The sequence below is a fragment of the Lolium perenne genome, chromosome 1 (genome assembly GCF_019359855.2).
Source record: "Lolium perenne isolate Kyuss_39 chromosome 1, Kyuss_2.0, whole genome shotgun sequence".
NCBI lineage: Eukaryota > Viridiplantae > Streptophyta > Magnoliopsida > Poales > Poaceae > Lolium > Lolium perenne.
In genome coordinates this window covers 131124319-131140091 of record NC_067244.2, presented here as the reverse complement: position 1 = coordinate 131140091, position 15773 = coordinate 131124319, and the positions used below count along the sequence as shown (strand labels likewise).

At 42.1% G+C, this 15773-nt stretch overlaps 2 long non-coding RNA genes across 4 annotated transcripts; both read right to left on the bottom strand.

Annotated features, from left to right (window-relative positions):
• Positions 1-351: 351 nt before the first annotated feature.
• Positions 352-4743, bottom strand: LOC127302465 (uncharacterized). Of its 2 annotated transcripts, XR_007852895.2 has the most exons (4): positions 3801-4742; positions 3496-3572; positions 2258-2369; positions 352-607 (listed from the first exon to the last, which is right to left on the bottom strand). It is a non-coding gene; the product is annotated as an uncharacterized lncRNA (long non-coding RNA). The 2 variants fall into 2 exon arrangements; XR_007852896.2 differs by lacking the exons at positions 352-607; positions 2258-2369 and adding an exon at positions 2537-2611 and having other exon boundaries at positions 3801-4743.
• A 3520-nt stretch (positions 4744-8263) lies between these two features.
• On the bottom strand, positions 8264-12868 carry LOC139830469 (uncharacterized). 2 transcript variants are annotated; one of them, XR_011742460.1, is made up of 4 exons: positions 11926-12868; positions 11621-11697; positions 10383-10494; positions 8264-8733 (listed from the first exon to the last, which is right to left on the bottom strand). It is a non-coding gene; the product is annotated as an uncharacterized lncRNA (long non-coding RNA). The 2 variants fall into 2 exon arrangements; XR_011742461.1 differs by lacking the exons at positions 8264-8733; positions 10383-10494 and adding an exon at positions 10662-10736.
• Between the last annotated feature and the right edge of the window lie 2905 nt (positions 12869-15773).

Below are 15773 nucleotides of genomic sequence, written 5' to 3'. Positions count from 1 at the left end.
CTCCGAGCCCATTCAGCTACAGCTACTTCTAGGTCTGGTGTAGGATCTTCAGATTCTTCCATCTCAACCAGGCCTATCGGACGCTTGAACTTGTCTTGGTACAATTCAGGGTGTCGCTGCTCATATGATGTGAGTTTCTGCACCATGTGCGACAATGAACTGTACTCTGCTTGGGAAGTCAGGTCCTTGATCGGTGTCGCGAGACCCAGTACTGCCAGATCGATCGCTTCCTTCTCAGATAATCGAACCGAATAACATCGGTTCCTGACAGTCCTGATGTGGGGACCCCGGACTAACTGTCCGAAATACCCTGTTATGTATATAGTTCACGATCCCATGATCAGTGCGCCGTGAACACATAACCGAACTGATATCAAATTACACCATCCATTACAAAGCGGAATAAGAAAATTACAATAATGTCACATGACCATTACTTACATAATAGCCTCGAAGGGCCTAACTAAACATCAGAGTAGCATCATCACTTCAACAGCGCGGAGCCCAAGTCATTCGCCTTAAACCCTACAGGCAACTGACTGGGAAGACGTTCCTAGCTCGCATAGACGTCGTCAACTCCTTCTTCATCCATCGTGTTCCTCCAAGTCTGGCCAAGTAAATAGCCAGGGACAAAGCCGTGAGTACATTTGAATTGTACTCGCAAACCATCAAGAAGGTGATAACAATTCTAACTAAAGAAGACAAGAGAGGAAGAATAGTTTCTCTCGTGGATAAAGCATGTGAAAGAGAAATAGATTCTCTTGTTGATATAGCATACCGGCATCTCAAGTGATGCGGACACTATGGTGGTTCTATGACATCTCTATATCTTTGTTAAAGAAGAGTTAGCATACCACCATCTCATTTGAAGGGATTGCTAGGGGAGTCCTATGGCATCTCTATATCTTTGTTAAAGAAAAGTTCCTCTACATGAAACACTAGGAAGGGAGCAACCCAATTTATTTGTCCTTCCCGACCATCTCCATATGGTCGACACAACCTTTCCCGTACCCTTCCGGTACTTCAAAACAAGTTCTTTCCTTTCATTTGCCAAACCATTTTGTAAACCAAAACTCATCAGGCTAAGCAACAGCCATTCCAACCGTCCATGACCACGGACGCGGCTATTCGAATAGATTTAACTCTGCAGAGTGTGCGCACTTTCCCCACAAGAACCGATAAATCCGCCGAGATCATCCCCGGTTCGTCATACTAAAGTATGCGAGTCTCGGATAATCAGTCATAGCCTTTCGCCTGTCTCCCTTGTCATGAGTCCTTCCCTGCGGGCTTACCCCTTCCCGGCACCCCGGCAGCATACCTCCTTTTGAGCGTATCTCCGGCGCCATGATAGAAGACCCTCAGTAATCGTCCGGCTGCAAGTTAATGCAGTGTATTGCCTCCTTTAGAGCGCAACCCGGTGTCAGAGGTCATCGTGACCCTCCTAGAGAGTGGTGAAGGTATCTCATGTCAACTTCAACAAACTACGGACTAAGCCCGTGCCCACTTTGGATATTGTGGTTGCGCTAGTTAATTGTCATGGGTGAGTACTTAGGCGCCAAAGTTTTCATAAAACCCAACCTTTTTCATATCCTCATCATTTTTACCAAATCCTTTCCTTTCATAAATTCTCACTTGGGGAAAACATCATGCCCAAGGTTTTATCAAAAACTTTTACAACAAGGTAAAACCTTGAGGGGTTCCCAACCTAAAGTTTCATGAGCTGAACTACTATTGCACTACGGCCGAGATGAGAGTCATCACGCCATAGAGGGGTATAAAGGTGTAGTGGAGTGAATCATACTTGCTTATGGTAAGCATGTATTATGACAACACAAGGAGGAATATACTCTCAGATTTGTGGTGGTAACTATACAACTTAGATAGTGGAGTATTACTATCCAACATACTCTCCAATAGGGTGCACGGCATACTCCTCTCAATTGGAGAATACACCAAGATCATGACATAGACACCTCTATACTACAAAGGGGGTGGGAGTGATGTAAGTTATTTTCTTGAGATTATGCATGCTCAAGTTGGGCATACATGATAACCAATGGGAGTAGCACGGCCATGATGCCATGTATCCCATAATCACAAGACAAAGGTGGAGTATCACCACTAGGGAGTACCCCACTTGGAAACACACATAGATGACATAAATAGAGAGAATAACACACATAGAATTCAAGGTGCTTTGGACATCAACAAATGACATCCAACTAGACACCAAAACAGAGATCAAAAGATGGCTTGCCTTGGCTTATTTGTCCCTGGACTTCTTCAACTTCATCAATATAAGAATCCCGTCAATATAAATAAAATCCTTGTCCGAACCACTTCTTCTTCTTCTCCGGAATTGTTCGCATCTATCGTCGGAAAATATAAAAGGAACACAATCAAACATATTGCACCAACAAAACAAACACACAACAATAAACAACTAACCATGCAGCCAAGGTATAACATACTAAGGACCTATAGATACCACAAAACAACTTTAAGAGTTTTAATTTAGAAAACCCCATTTATTTACCTAGTAGAGGCATGAGTGCATCATAACTTAGCAATTGCCTCTCTCGGTATCACCATGGCACAAGCTAAGTACCCCCTGGTAGATAACATCATAAAGAGGACAAGAGCATTAGTTTGACATCAAATACATTCACAAAACATTTTCAAACATTTTTGGAAAAGTGGAAAACAGTTTTCCTAATTTAATTTGTTCACATAACACTACATCCAAAATAGGAAGCAAACCATATTACACATCATTTGGAAACTTAAGCAAAACAAAAGAGATAATGTTAGGTTGCAGAGGTTTTGGTTTGCAAGCATAAAACAAAGGTTGCCCATCTCTACTAAAAAGAGTTGGTCAAGGGTTTTAAATAAACCGAAAAGTTTTGCTTCAACAAAGCATGTCACACATAAACATTACTAACAGCAACAAATATGTATGAATAGAGACTAATAATATTTTTCCTAGATAGACAGTACTAATACAAGACTAACCCAATTGGAATCACGCAAAAATATTAAACCTACAATTTTAGGAATTTCTTTGAATCTGACTGTACAGAAAACAAGATCTGTAAGCCATAAATCGTAGAAACATCCTAAAAATATGAGGCCACTGGCATTTGAAAGGTAATTAAACAGAGATTCACACGCAATTGGATTTGGGTTCAAAATATTTCTGAAACTCTCACAAATGGATTTACAAGTTCACTGCATGTTTTCACCATTTGCTTTAACTATGGAGTTGCAGAACAGATAAAGGTTTGAAACTTGTTTGAGATGATTAAGAAAACATTCAGCAATCCTACAGAAGTGGAATCACTCAATTAGGTTCAAAAATGGATTTTTGATGAATTAAAAGCTAACAGCCATGTCTGCAGAACACACAGAATAAGTTTAATTCACCACAAATCGTACACAACTCATAAAAATATGAGGTCAGCTGCATCTGAAAGGTATTGTAAAGGTGGTTCTTACCCAACTGGTTTCATTCAAAAATTCGTTTCCAAGCTCCTGATTTAATTCGACAAAGTCAGATCTGACCAGATCTTGATCTGTGAACCATTTCAATTCCATTAGGTCATTTGAAGTGAACCCAACGCCAAAATGAAGGTACTGGAGAGGGCTTTCACTCAAAATTGAGTTTGCTCAAAAAGGTTTTGTAAAACGGAAGAAATCTAACAAACAATGATTCTGCATGTTTGCAGAACTTTATTTATCATGCAAAATCCGTAACGAATTTTAGGATGAGACTAACGCCAAGTTGTAGATATTTTCAATACCTATCTGTAGAACTTTTAACCACTCGATTTGGATCTGCACACGAGATTTGGCGGATTTTACAAGATCGTACCAGAATCTGAAACAGCAAGAAACAGAAATTACTGCAAGGTTTTGGACGAACTTTGCTCAAGAACTTCAGATCTGAGGATAGCTCAACCTTCTCCATGCTTGGACCAACATGCACCTGCATCAAGATCCAATCTTAGCAATGGAGGGAGAAGAAGAGGAGATTAAACCATCTAAGGTTGGGGAGAAGATGGAGGGGGAGGCTCTCATGGTGAGGATGAGCTTGAGGGAGGAAGGAGCTGCATCTTGGTGAGCTTTCCATGGCCATGGCCGGCCATGAAGCTAGGAGGAGCAGCAATTTCGTGGGGAGAGGTAGGAGGAGAGTGTGTGGGAGTGGAGGAGAGAGTGGGGAGTGGAAAAGTGAGAGCAAGTGAGGAGGGGGTGGGCTGCCAAGCCCCTTTATATAGAGGGAGAGGGGGTGGGCTGCCTCCTCATTGATTGGGTTGGTTGGGAGGTAGCCTCTTCATTGATTGGGTTAGTTGGGAGGCTGGTTTGGGGAAGAGATATTTGACCCAAGCTGAATTTATTTGTGGCATTGGGAAGGGACAAAGGAGGAGAGGCATCCCAAGGTGGAGTAATTATGTGAGAGAGAGGGAAATGGAGAGGCATGATGCATGTGTGCCATGGCATGGCCGGCCACATATTTTTGGCCATGCACAAGTGATCAACAAGAGATAATTGCTACACATGCATGACACCCAAGGTTGAGTGCCTCACAAATTACTAAAATGGTGGCCTAAAAAGATATACAATTTTAGGCAAAGTGATACTAATGCACAAGGGTGCTAAAGTAGATGGTGGTGACATTCTGACCTGATAAAAGATGTGTCCAAGAGATGATGGTGGTGATGGTGATTTAGACAATGGTAGAGCAAGGCTAGGAGAGATGGTGAGTGAAGTAACCATATACTCACAAGGATGAATATATTGACATACATCATTAATTCATGAGGTCAAGGTGATGATGGAAAATAATAGAGGAGTGAGATAGGCATAATGAAATATAAGTTGTTCTTCAAATAAGAGGTCAATTGGGAGTGATTTGAAAGTATCAAATGATTATCCATTTGATCAAGAATTGGAGGATGGAGGGGATACAATGTGGTAGATCAGAGATGTGCATAAGATGTGCAAGTTTTGCCATTTGAGAAAGGATTCATTTGAAAAGTATATGGAACACCTCAATTGTCTAGACACAATTGGGAATGAACTCAAGTGGAATGGAATTTTGAATATGTTGAGAGAAAACTAGTTGGAACATAGGGGTTCAACATATTCTACTTTCTCAAGTAAAGTAGAGTTTTTCTCAAATTTAAAGTAAACAAGAAATGGTATGGGTACCATAAACAAGCCTTTTGTTAAAAACAAAGCAACATAGAGAGTAATGTTTTAGAAATCAGTGCTTGGTAGAAATGGGATGAGAAAACAAAACCCATTTCAGTTCCTTGTTCTCTTTGAAGAATTATCTTGAAAATATTTAATAAAACTAGAAGTAGTTTTGTGATCAAAACTAGAGAAGGAAAATTAATAGGATTTTTGAGAGAGAAAACTAACTTAGGGAGAAGTGTTCTCAAGGGTAGATGATGGCTACAAAATGTACCCATCATTCCCACTCTTGGTTTTGTGAAGATTAAACTTGAATAAAGACAAGAGGTAAAATTGAAGGAAGTGATCTAGAGTTGAATCATTGAATAGGATACAAGATCAAGTTGAATATATGAGCTGCAAGGATTGACTGAGACATGCAAGACGTGGAGGTTGAAGAGGATGTTGCATAGATGAGATCCATGCATTGAGGTCAACAATAACAGTGGTGGTTGCTTAGATATCAACTGCCAAAGTCTGGAACTTATAAGCTTGCCAAAACAGATTGTTGACTTGTCTTTAGAATCAACCTATGATGAGTGGGTATAAGAGAAGGATGTGATGAGGGTAGATGATCCCAAATTTTGGATTCAAGGATGGTTTGAGCTGGACTAACACAAATAGGAATATCAAGATGGCACACTCATGTTGCCATCAGGAGAAGAGTTTGATGTAGTAAAAAGGAAAACAATTTTACCTAAGTCACACATGTGTTTTATTAGGTGAGTTGTATGTCTGACCACTAGAGGTGTTGTTCTTTGAGGTACTCAAGACAGAACTCAACAAGAAATCAAGACAATATATCTAGCGGCAGATCAAAGCAATTCATCACAACAAACAAATCAAGGCAATTCATCTAAATTAGTCTATAGAAAAAGTTTTTGTTCCCCCTAATTTTTGCAATATGGACAATTAATCAAGGTTGCAAAAGTTGGGGTGTTACAGATCTTCCACCCTTAAAATAATCTCGTCCCGAGATTACTGAGCGTAGAACTGGAGGGGTTGTAAAGTTTAACGAAAATTAGACTCCATTTTTATGTAGACATGCCTTTGTGTGGAGAGGGTCGCAACTTCAGCTTGTGAGAGACATGATGGATTTCTGACGATGGCGAGCTTCATGAAGAGGCTGACGACTCCGTGCAGATGTTGGATCTATACCTTCTTAATGATCCTAGCGGGGTTCATGATTGTGGGAGAGTTAGTGCACCCAATGGTGCTTGAGCAGGGTTGAAAACTTTTTAGAGTTAGCTTAAATTTAGTGGAAGACGAAGTCTTCCACCCTTAAAATTGTTCATCGGGGAGGGGGCGTTAAAAACTGTAAGCTTCGGCCACGGGTCTTGTCGGGCGCCTTTTGGAGAAGCCATTGATCTTTGGAGTTGAACATCTTCAGCGGGCGTTGAGTAGTCCACGGCTTCAAGAGGGGTTAGTGCATCCCACATTTCCAACGGTGTGTTAGAAAGGTTTAAAATGTTAAGGTTAGCTCCAACTTTTAGTGGAAGACTTCCACCCTTAAGATTTTTCATCGGGCTTTCGGAAAATCTTAGAGCTTCTGCCTTGCGGTCCTGGCGGGGGCTTCTGAAGGAGTCATCGATCTTCCGTACTCAGTTGAAGAATCTTCAGGGGCGACGTGCAGACCGCAACTTCAAGAGGCACTCACGGTGTTAACTAAACCATAGGGGACGCGCCGTGAGTTAATAAGTTGATGAAACGCCTAGTTGGTACCCATATGAAGCAGCAACAGGGGTCGTCGAAGACAATCTTCAGCTTGAGGGTCGGTGCTGACTTCAGTAGCAACTAAGCAGTTAGCGGGTAAACTACGCCTAAAGTCTTGAGTCTTGAGGTATCTTCAGGAGCCTTCACTTGATGAGGACCAGATGAACCATGTGATGTAGCTTGGCTTTGACGCTATTGTTCACTCAACTTGTTAGACGGTGTGTTAGAGGGTAGTTTTCAAGAAAATATCCTCGAGGTTAGCGCGATTATGCTCCAAGGTTAGTCCAAATTAGTATGTCTTCTCGCAGAGGTGCAGTCATTCTTGAAGGTAGGGCTTCTTCTTTCTTGGCGTAGTCGAGATGCTCTAGCTGATATTGAAGGAAGTTAGCGTAGATGGGGGTTTGGGTTAGTTTTCCTGATGTTTGAAAAACAACTGCTAACGGGGGTAGAGTTAGAGCTTTTCGTTAACTTATCCAACTAACTAGCAGTTAGCAAAACATCGGCGAGGTAGGTGAGGGTGAAAACATCTTTGGGAGGCTTTCTAAGCTAGTTTATCACACTAAGGGTGTTTTTCAGACCAAAAAGCCAAGACAATTATACACACAACAAACAAACAAAAGACACTCAAGGCAGCACACAAGGGAACTACAAGCAATCATCAAACCAGGCATGGTAACCTAAGTACCCATGGAATGCCTAATGCGTGGGGGTAGCTCAATCAAAGCGATTGAGTTTGTCCTATCCATCCTATTGGTTTGGGGGCTGGTCACATATGTTGCCGTCTTCATTTTGCTCTTATGGACTCCAACATGGATTTTCGGGGCAGTTGGTTGCGAAGCGAGCACAGTGTTCGGTCTTCTATGTTGAGGCGGAGGAAAACTGCGTAGTCTTCTTGCTCAACATCCCGGGGACGTGAGGTCTTCGAAGAGGTAGTTGTTGAGGTACTCCCGAAATCGTCAACTTCTTGTAGCTGGCCTAAAAATTACTAGTCAAGAACTGAGGACTTGATCCCAGATGACTGCAAAAAGTGCAAGTCCACGGAGGAAGAAGGTCAGCTCCTTGACAGACTTTGGTGACAACCAAAGACATGATGTTATCATCCCAACAAGCACACGGCTACGTCGGCATCCAATCTTCAATAGCTGCAGTTGGAGATATATGAGTCTTCCTGAGGGATTGAGCCATCTTCGAGTTCGAGTCTCCGATCCTGAGTTGGGGACATCGTCCAATATGTAGGTTTGAATTGGCTGAGACAATAGAGTAAGAATTTTCAAACCTTTTTATAAAGCGGAGAGGTAAGAATTTTAGAAGCTTTGAATAAATAAGAGGAGTAGAAGCTATACTTCCGACTAAAGAAACAATTTGTTTTGTAAATAGTTTTGTCCAAGTACTTGTTTCCTAACTAACGTCCATGCTAACTAAGGTCTCCTACAGTCAGGATGGCTCTGATACCAGCTCTGTGGGGACCCCGGACTAACTGTCCGAAATACCCTGTTATGTATATAGTTCACGATCCCATGATCAGTGCGCCGTGAACACATAACCGAACTGATATCAAATTACACCATCCATTACAAAGCGGAATAAGAAAATTACAATAATGTCACATGACCATTACTTACATAATAGCCTCGAAGGGCCTAACTAAACATCAGAGTAGCATCATCACTTCAACAGCGCGGAGCCCAAGTCATTCGCCTTAAACCCTACAGGCAACTGACTGGGAAGATGTTCCTAGCTCGCATAGACGTCGTCAACTCCTTCTTCATCCATCGTGTTCCTCCAAGTCTGGCCAAGTAAATAGCCAGGGACAAAGCCGTGAGTACATTTGAATTGTACTCGCAAACCATCAAGAAGGTGATAACAATTCTAACTAAAGAAGACAAGAGAGGAAGAATAGTTTCTCTCGTGGATAAAGCATGTGAAAGAGAAATAGATTCTCTTGTTGATATAGCATACCGGCATCTCAAGTGATGCGGACACTATGGTGGTTCTATGACATCTCTATATCTTTGTTAAAGAAGAGTTAGCATACCACCATCTCATTTGAAGGGATTGCTAGGGAAGTCCTATGGCATCTCTATATCTTTGTTAAAGAAAAGTTCCTCTACATGAAACACTAGGAAGGGAGCAACCCAATTTATTTGTCCTTCCCAACCATCTCCATATGGTCGACACAACCTTTCCCGTACCCTTCCGGTACTTCAAAACAAGTTCTTTCCTTTCATTTGCCAAACCATTTTGTAAACCAAAACTCATCAGGCTAAGCAACAGCCATTCCAACCGTCCATGACCGCGGACGCGGCTATTCGAATAGATTTAACTCTGCAGAGTGTGCGCACTTTCCCCACAAGAACCGATAAATCCGCCGAGATCATCCCCGGTTCGTCATACTAAAGTATGCGAGTCTCGGATAATCAGTCATAGCCTTTCGCCTGTCTCCCTTGTCATGAGTCCTTCCCTGCGGGCTTACCCCTTCCCGGCACCCCGGCAGCATACCTCCTTTTGAGCGTATCTCCGGCGCCATGATAGAAGACCCTCGATGTCGTCCGTCTGCAAGTTAATGCAGTGTATTGCCTCCTTTAGAGCGCAACCCGGTGTCAGAGGTCATCGTGACCCTCCTAGAGAGTGGTGAAGGTATCTCATGTCAACTTCAACAAACTACGGACTAAGCCCGTGCCCACTTTGGATATTGTGGTTGCGCTAGTTAATTGTCATGGGTGAGTACTTAGGCGCCAAAGTTTTCATAAAACCCAACCTTTTTCATATCCTCATCATTTTTACCAAATCCTTTCCTTTCATAAATTCTCACTTGGGGAAAACATCATGCCCAAGGTTTTATCAAAAACTTTTACAACAAGGTAAAACCTTGAGGGGTTCCCAACCTAAAGTTTCATGAGCTGAACTACTATTGCACTACGGCCGAGATGAGAGTCATCACGCCATAGAGGGGTATAAAGGTGTAGTGGAGTGAATCATACTTGCTTATGGTAAGCATGTATTATGACAACACAAGGAGGAATATACTCTCAGATTTGTGGTGGTAACTATACAACTTAGATAGTGGAGTATTACTATCCAACATACTCTCCAATAGGGTGCACGGCATACTCCTCTCAATTGGAGAATACACCAAGATCATGACATAGACACCTCTATACTACAAAGGGGGTGGGAGTGATGTAAGTTATTTTCTTGAGATTATGCATGCTCAAGTTGGGCATACATGATAACCAATGGGAGTAGCACGGCCATGATGCCATGTATCCCATAATCACAAGACAAAGGTGGAGTATCACCACTAGGGAGTACCCCACTTGGAAACACACATAGATGACATAAATAGAGAGAATAACACACATAGAATTCAAGGTGCTTTGGACATCAACAAATGACATCCAACTAGACACCAAAACAGAGATCAAAAGATGGCTTGCCTTGGCTTATTTGTCCCTGGACTTCTTCAACTTCATCAATATAAGAATCCCGTCAATATAAATAAAATCCTTGTCCGAACCACTTCTTCTTCTTCTCCGGAATTGTTCGCATCTATCGTCGGAAAATATAAAAGGAACACAATCAAACATATTGCACCAACAAAACAAACACACAACAATAAACAACTAACCATGCAGCCAAGGTATAACATACTAAGGACCTATAGATACCACAAAACAACTTTAAGAGTTTTAATTTAGAAAACCCCATTTATTTACCTAGTAGAGGCATGAGTGCATCATAACTTAGCAATTGCCTCTCTCGGTATCACCATGGCACAAGCTAAGTACCCCCTGGTAGATAACATCATAAAGAGGACAAGAGCATTAGTTTGACATCAAATACATTCACAAAACATTTTCAAACATTTTTGGAAAAGTGGAAAACAGTTTTCCTAATTTAATTTGTTCACATAACACTACATCCAAAATAGGAAGCAAACCATATTCCACATCATTTGGAAACTTAAGCAAAACAAAAGAGATAATGTTAGGTTGCAGAGGTTTTGGTTTGCAAGCATAAAACAAAGGTTGCCCATCTCTACTAAAAAGAGTTGGTCAAGGGTTTTAAATAAACCGAAAAGTTTTGCTTCAACAAAGCATGTCACACATAAACATTACTAACAGCAACAAATATGTATGAACAGAGACTAATAATATTTTTCCTAGATAGACAGTACTAATACAAGACTAACCCAATTGGAATCACGCAAAAATATTAAACCTACAATTTTAGGAATTTTTTTGAATCTGACTGTACAGAAAACAAGATCTGTAAGCCATAAATCGTAGAAACATCCTAAAAATATGAGGCCACTGGCATTTGAAAGGTAATTAAACAGAGATTCACACGCAATTGGATTTGGGTTCAAAATATTTCTGAAACTCTCACAAATGGATTTACAAGTTCACTGCATGTTTTCACCATTTGCTTTAACTATGGAGTTGCAGAACAGATAAAGGTTTGAAACTTGTTTGAGATGATTAAGAAAACATTCAGCAATCCTACAGAAGTGGAATCACTCAATTAGGTTCAAAAATGGATTTTTGATGAATTAAAAGCTAACAGCCATGTCTGCAGAACACACAGAATAAGTTTAATTCACCACAAATCGTACACAACTCATAAAAATATGAGGTCAGCTGCATCTGAAAGGTATTGTAAAGGTGGTTCTTACCCAACTGGTTTCATTCAAAAATTCGTTTCCAAGCTCCTGATTTAATTCGACAAAGTCAGATCTGACCAGATCTTGATCTGTGAACCATTTCAATTCCATTAGGTCATTTGAAGTGAACCCAACGCCAAAATGAAGGTACTGGAGAGGGCTTTCACTCAAAATTGAGTTTGCTCAAAAAGGTTTTGTAAAACGGAAGAAATCTAACAAACAATGATTCTGCATGTTTGCAGAACTTTATTTATCATGCAAAATCCGTAACGAATTTTAGGATGAGACTAACGCCAAGTTGTAGATATTTTCAATACCTATCTGTAGAACTTTTAACCACTCGATTTGGATCTGCACACGAGATTTGGCGGATTTTACAAGATCGTACCAGAATCTGAAACAGCAAGAAACAGAAATTACTGCAAGGTTTTGGACGAACTTTGCTCAAGAACTTCAGATCTGAGGATAGCTCAACCTTCTCCATGCTTGGACCAACATGCACCTGCATCAAGATCCAATCTTAGCAATGGAGGGAGAAGAAGAGGAGATTAAACCATCTAAGGTTGGGGAGAAGATGGAGGGGGAGGCTCTCATGGTGAGGATGAGCTTGAGGGAGGAAGGAGCTGCATCTTGGTGAGCTTTCCATGGCCATGGCCGGCCATGAAGCTAGGAGGAGCAGCAATTTCGTGGGGAGAGGTAGGAGGAGAGTGTGTGGGAGTGGAGGAGAGAGTGGGGAGTGGAAAAGTGAGAGCAAGTGAGGAGGGGGTGGGCTGCCAAGCCCCTTTATATAGAGGGAGAGGGGGTGGGCTGCCTCCTCATTGATTGGGTTGGTTGGGAGGTAGCCTCTTCATTGATTGGGTTAGTTGGGAGGCTGGTTTGGGGAAGAGATATTTGACCCAAGCTGAATTTATTTGTGGCATTGGGAAGGGACAAAGGAGGAGAGGCATCCCAAGGTGGAGTAATTATGTGAGAGAGAGGGAAATGGAGAGGCATGATGCATGTGTGCCATGGCATGGCCGGCCACATATTTTTGGCCATGCACAAGTGATCAACAAGAGATAATTGCTACACATGCATGACACCCAAGGTTGAGTGCCTCACAAATTACTAAAATGGTGGCCTAAAAAGATATACAATTTTAGGCAAAGTGATACTAATGCACAAGGGTGCTAAAGTAGATGGTGGTGACATTCTGACCTGATAAAAGATGTGTCCAAGAGATGATGGTGGTGATGGTGATTTAGACAATGGTAGAGCAAGGCTAGGAGAGATGGTGAGTGAAGTAACCATATACTCACAAGGATGAATATATTGACATACATCATTAATTCATGAGGTCAAGGTGATGATGGAAAATAATAGAGGAGTGAGATAGGCATAATGAAATATAAGTTGTTCTTCAAATAAGAGGTCAATTGGGAGTGATTTGAAAGTATCAAATGATTATCCATTTGATCAAGAATTGGAGGATGGAGGGGATACAATGTGGTAGATCAGAGATGTGCATAAGATGTGCAAGTTTTGCCATTTGAGAAAGGATTCATTTGAAAAGTATATGGAACACCTCAATTGTCTAGACACAATTGGGAATGAACTCAAGTGGAATGGAATTTTGAATATGTTGAGAGAAAACTAGTTGGAACATAGGGGTTCAACATATTCTACTTTCTCAAGTAAAGTAGAGTTTTTCTCAAATTTAAAGTAAACAAGAAATGGTATGGGTACCATAAACAAGCCTTTTGTTAAAAACAAAGCAACATAGAGAGTAATGTTTTAGAAATCAGTGCTTGGTAGAAATGGGATGAGAAAACAAAACCCATTTCAGTTCCTTGTTCTCTTTGAAGAATTATCTTGAAAATATTTAATAAAACTAGAAGTAGTTTTGTGATCAAAACTAGAGAAGGAAAATTAATAGGATTTTTGAGAGAGAAAACTAACTTAGGGAGAAGTGTTCTCAAGGGTAGATGATGGCTACAAAATGTACCCATCATTCCCACTCTTGGTTTTGTGAAGATTAAACTTGAATAAAGACAAGAGGTAAAATTGAAGGAAGTGATCTAGAGTTGAATCATTGAATAGGATACAAGATCAAGTTGAATATATGAGCTGCAAGGATTGACTGAGACATGCAAGACGTGGAGGTTGAAGAGGATGTTGCATAGATGAGATCCATGCATTGAGGTCAACAATAACAGTGGTGGTTGCTTAGATATCAACTGCCAAAGTCTGGAACTTATAAGCTTGCCAAAACAGATTGTTGACTTGTCTTTAGAATCAACCTATGATGAGTGGGTATAAGAGAAGGATGTGATGAGGGTAGATGATCCCAAATTTTGGATTCAAGGATGGTTTGAGCTGGACTAACACAAATAGGAATATCAAGATGGCACACTCATGTTGCCATCAGGAGAAGAGTTTGATGTAGTAAAAAGGAAAACAATTTTACCTAAGTCACACATGTGTTTTATTAGGTGAGTTGTATGTCTGACCACTAGAGGTGTTGTTCTTTGAGGTACTCAAGACAGAACTCAACAAGAAATCAAGACAATATATCTAGCGGCAGATCAAAGCAATTCATCACAACAAACAAATCAAGGCAATTCATCTAAATTAGTCTATAGAAAAAGTTTTTGTTCCCCCTAATTTTTGCAATATGGACAATTAATCAAGGTTGCAAAAGTTGGGGTGTTACACCTGAAACGTTGGATGTATTCAGATACTGTTTCTCCTCGCTTCTGCCGCACCTGTGTTAGATCAGCGATGCCAGCCTCGGTAGCTTCTGAGTGATATTGCACGTGAAACTGTTCCTCTAGCTGCTTCCATGTGCGGACTGAGTTTGGTGGCAACGAGGTGTACCATCCAAAGGCTGATCCCGTAAGAGATTGTGCGAAAAACCTCACACGTAACGGGTCTGACACTGAAATCAAGCCCAGCTGTGCCAAATATCGGCTTACGTGCTCTATTGAGCTAGCTCCTTCCGCTCCATTGAATTTTGAGAATTCAGGGAGCCGATATTTGGGTGGCAGCGGGATCAGATCGTACTCGTCGGGATCAGATCAAGGCAGCAAGATGCCGAACTGGTCTCTCAAGATAGTGCTGATCTGCTCCATGGTATTAGCCGTAGGGACCGAACCTTCATGACTCGTTCCAGTGGCATATTTAGCCAGCCATGCTTGTTTGTCAGCATCTACTCCGGAGATCCCTGTTGGTGCGATCTGGCTTGTGCGCGCCAAGGCATTGCAGTCCGGCACGTATGTGCACACGTATCCATGTGGGATTTCCTTGGGCGGCTCATATAGGAATTGGCAATCGCTAGGATCGCCTCCAACCTTGTAGACAACGTACGTCGGTGAACCCGGCGGTTCTGGTGCTGCGAGCGCGAATGGCAGCGGTGGTCTAATCTGGAGTGGTATCTCTCCCTGGTGAGTTCCCAGGGTAGGTCCTGACGGAGAGTATTGATGCTTCATGATCTCTTGCACCACTCGGACCGCAACGCGCTCAAAAGCGTTCACCAAGCTCTCAGAATGGCGGTGTAGGGAATGAGCTACCATGTAATTAATCTCCTGGCGTAGAGCTCTAGTGCGTTCCTCTGAAGAGGTAGAGAGGTCCACTTCATCGAGGGCCCCTTCAGGGGAGAACCCTTTCCATCTGATGCCATGTGAACGGGTCTTCGTGAAAGAGCCGATGAGATCGGCTTCTAAGATGGTTTTCATCTCATCGTACTTCTTCTTGTGTTCTTCCGGCAGATCTGCGTACGTGACTGGTTCGCCCACCACCTCATCCGCGGCTTTTGACATGGTTGCTGCAGATGTCGACGTAGTGGTTGCTGTAGAGTGTCCCACCAGGCGTGCCAGAATGTGTTGCGGTCAGAAACCCACCGGCGAGCAGCGACGGGAAACACCGTAGAGCCGGGAGGCTCCCAGGATTGCGGCTGACCCTGGTCCCTCAGGCGACGGCCCGCAAAGCCTTCTGCTACACGCGTCCTGGTGCTTACGAGGGCGTGCCACCTGACCTATACCTGGTCAGGAAGGTGATGGATTGCTTCGACTAATTTCCTGCATGGCAAACACGTAAACATTAAATACGAGCCCCAATCGGCTCTTAATTTGTTCTGTGGATCGGCTCAAAGAGCCGATTGCCCCATGGTTCATGTTAGATTTATAAG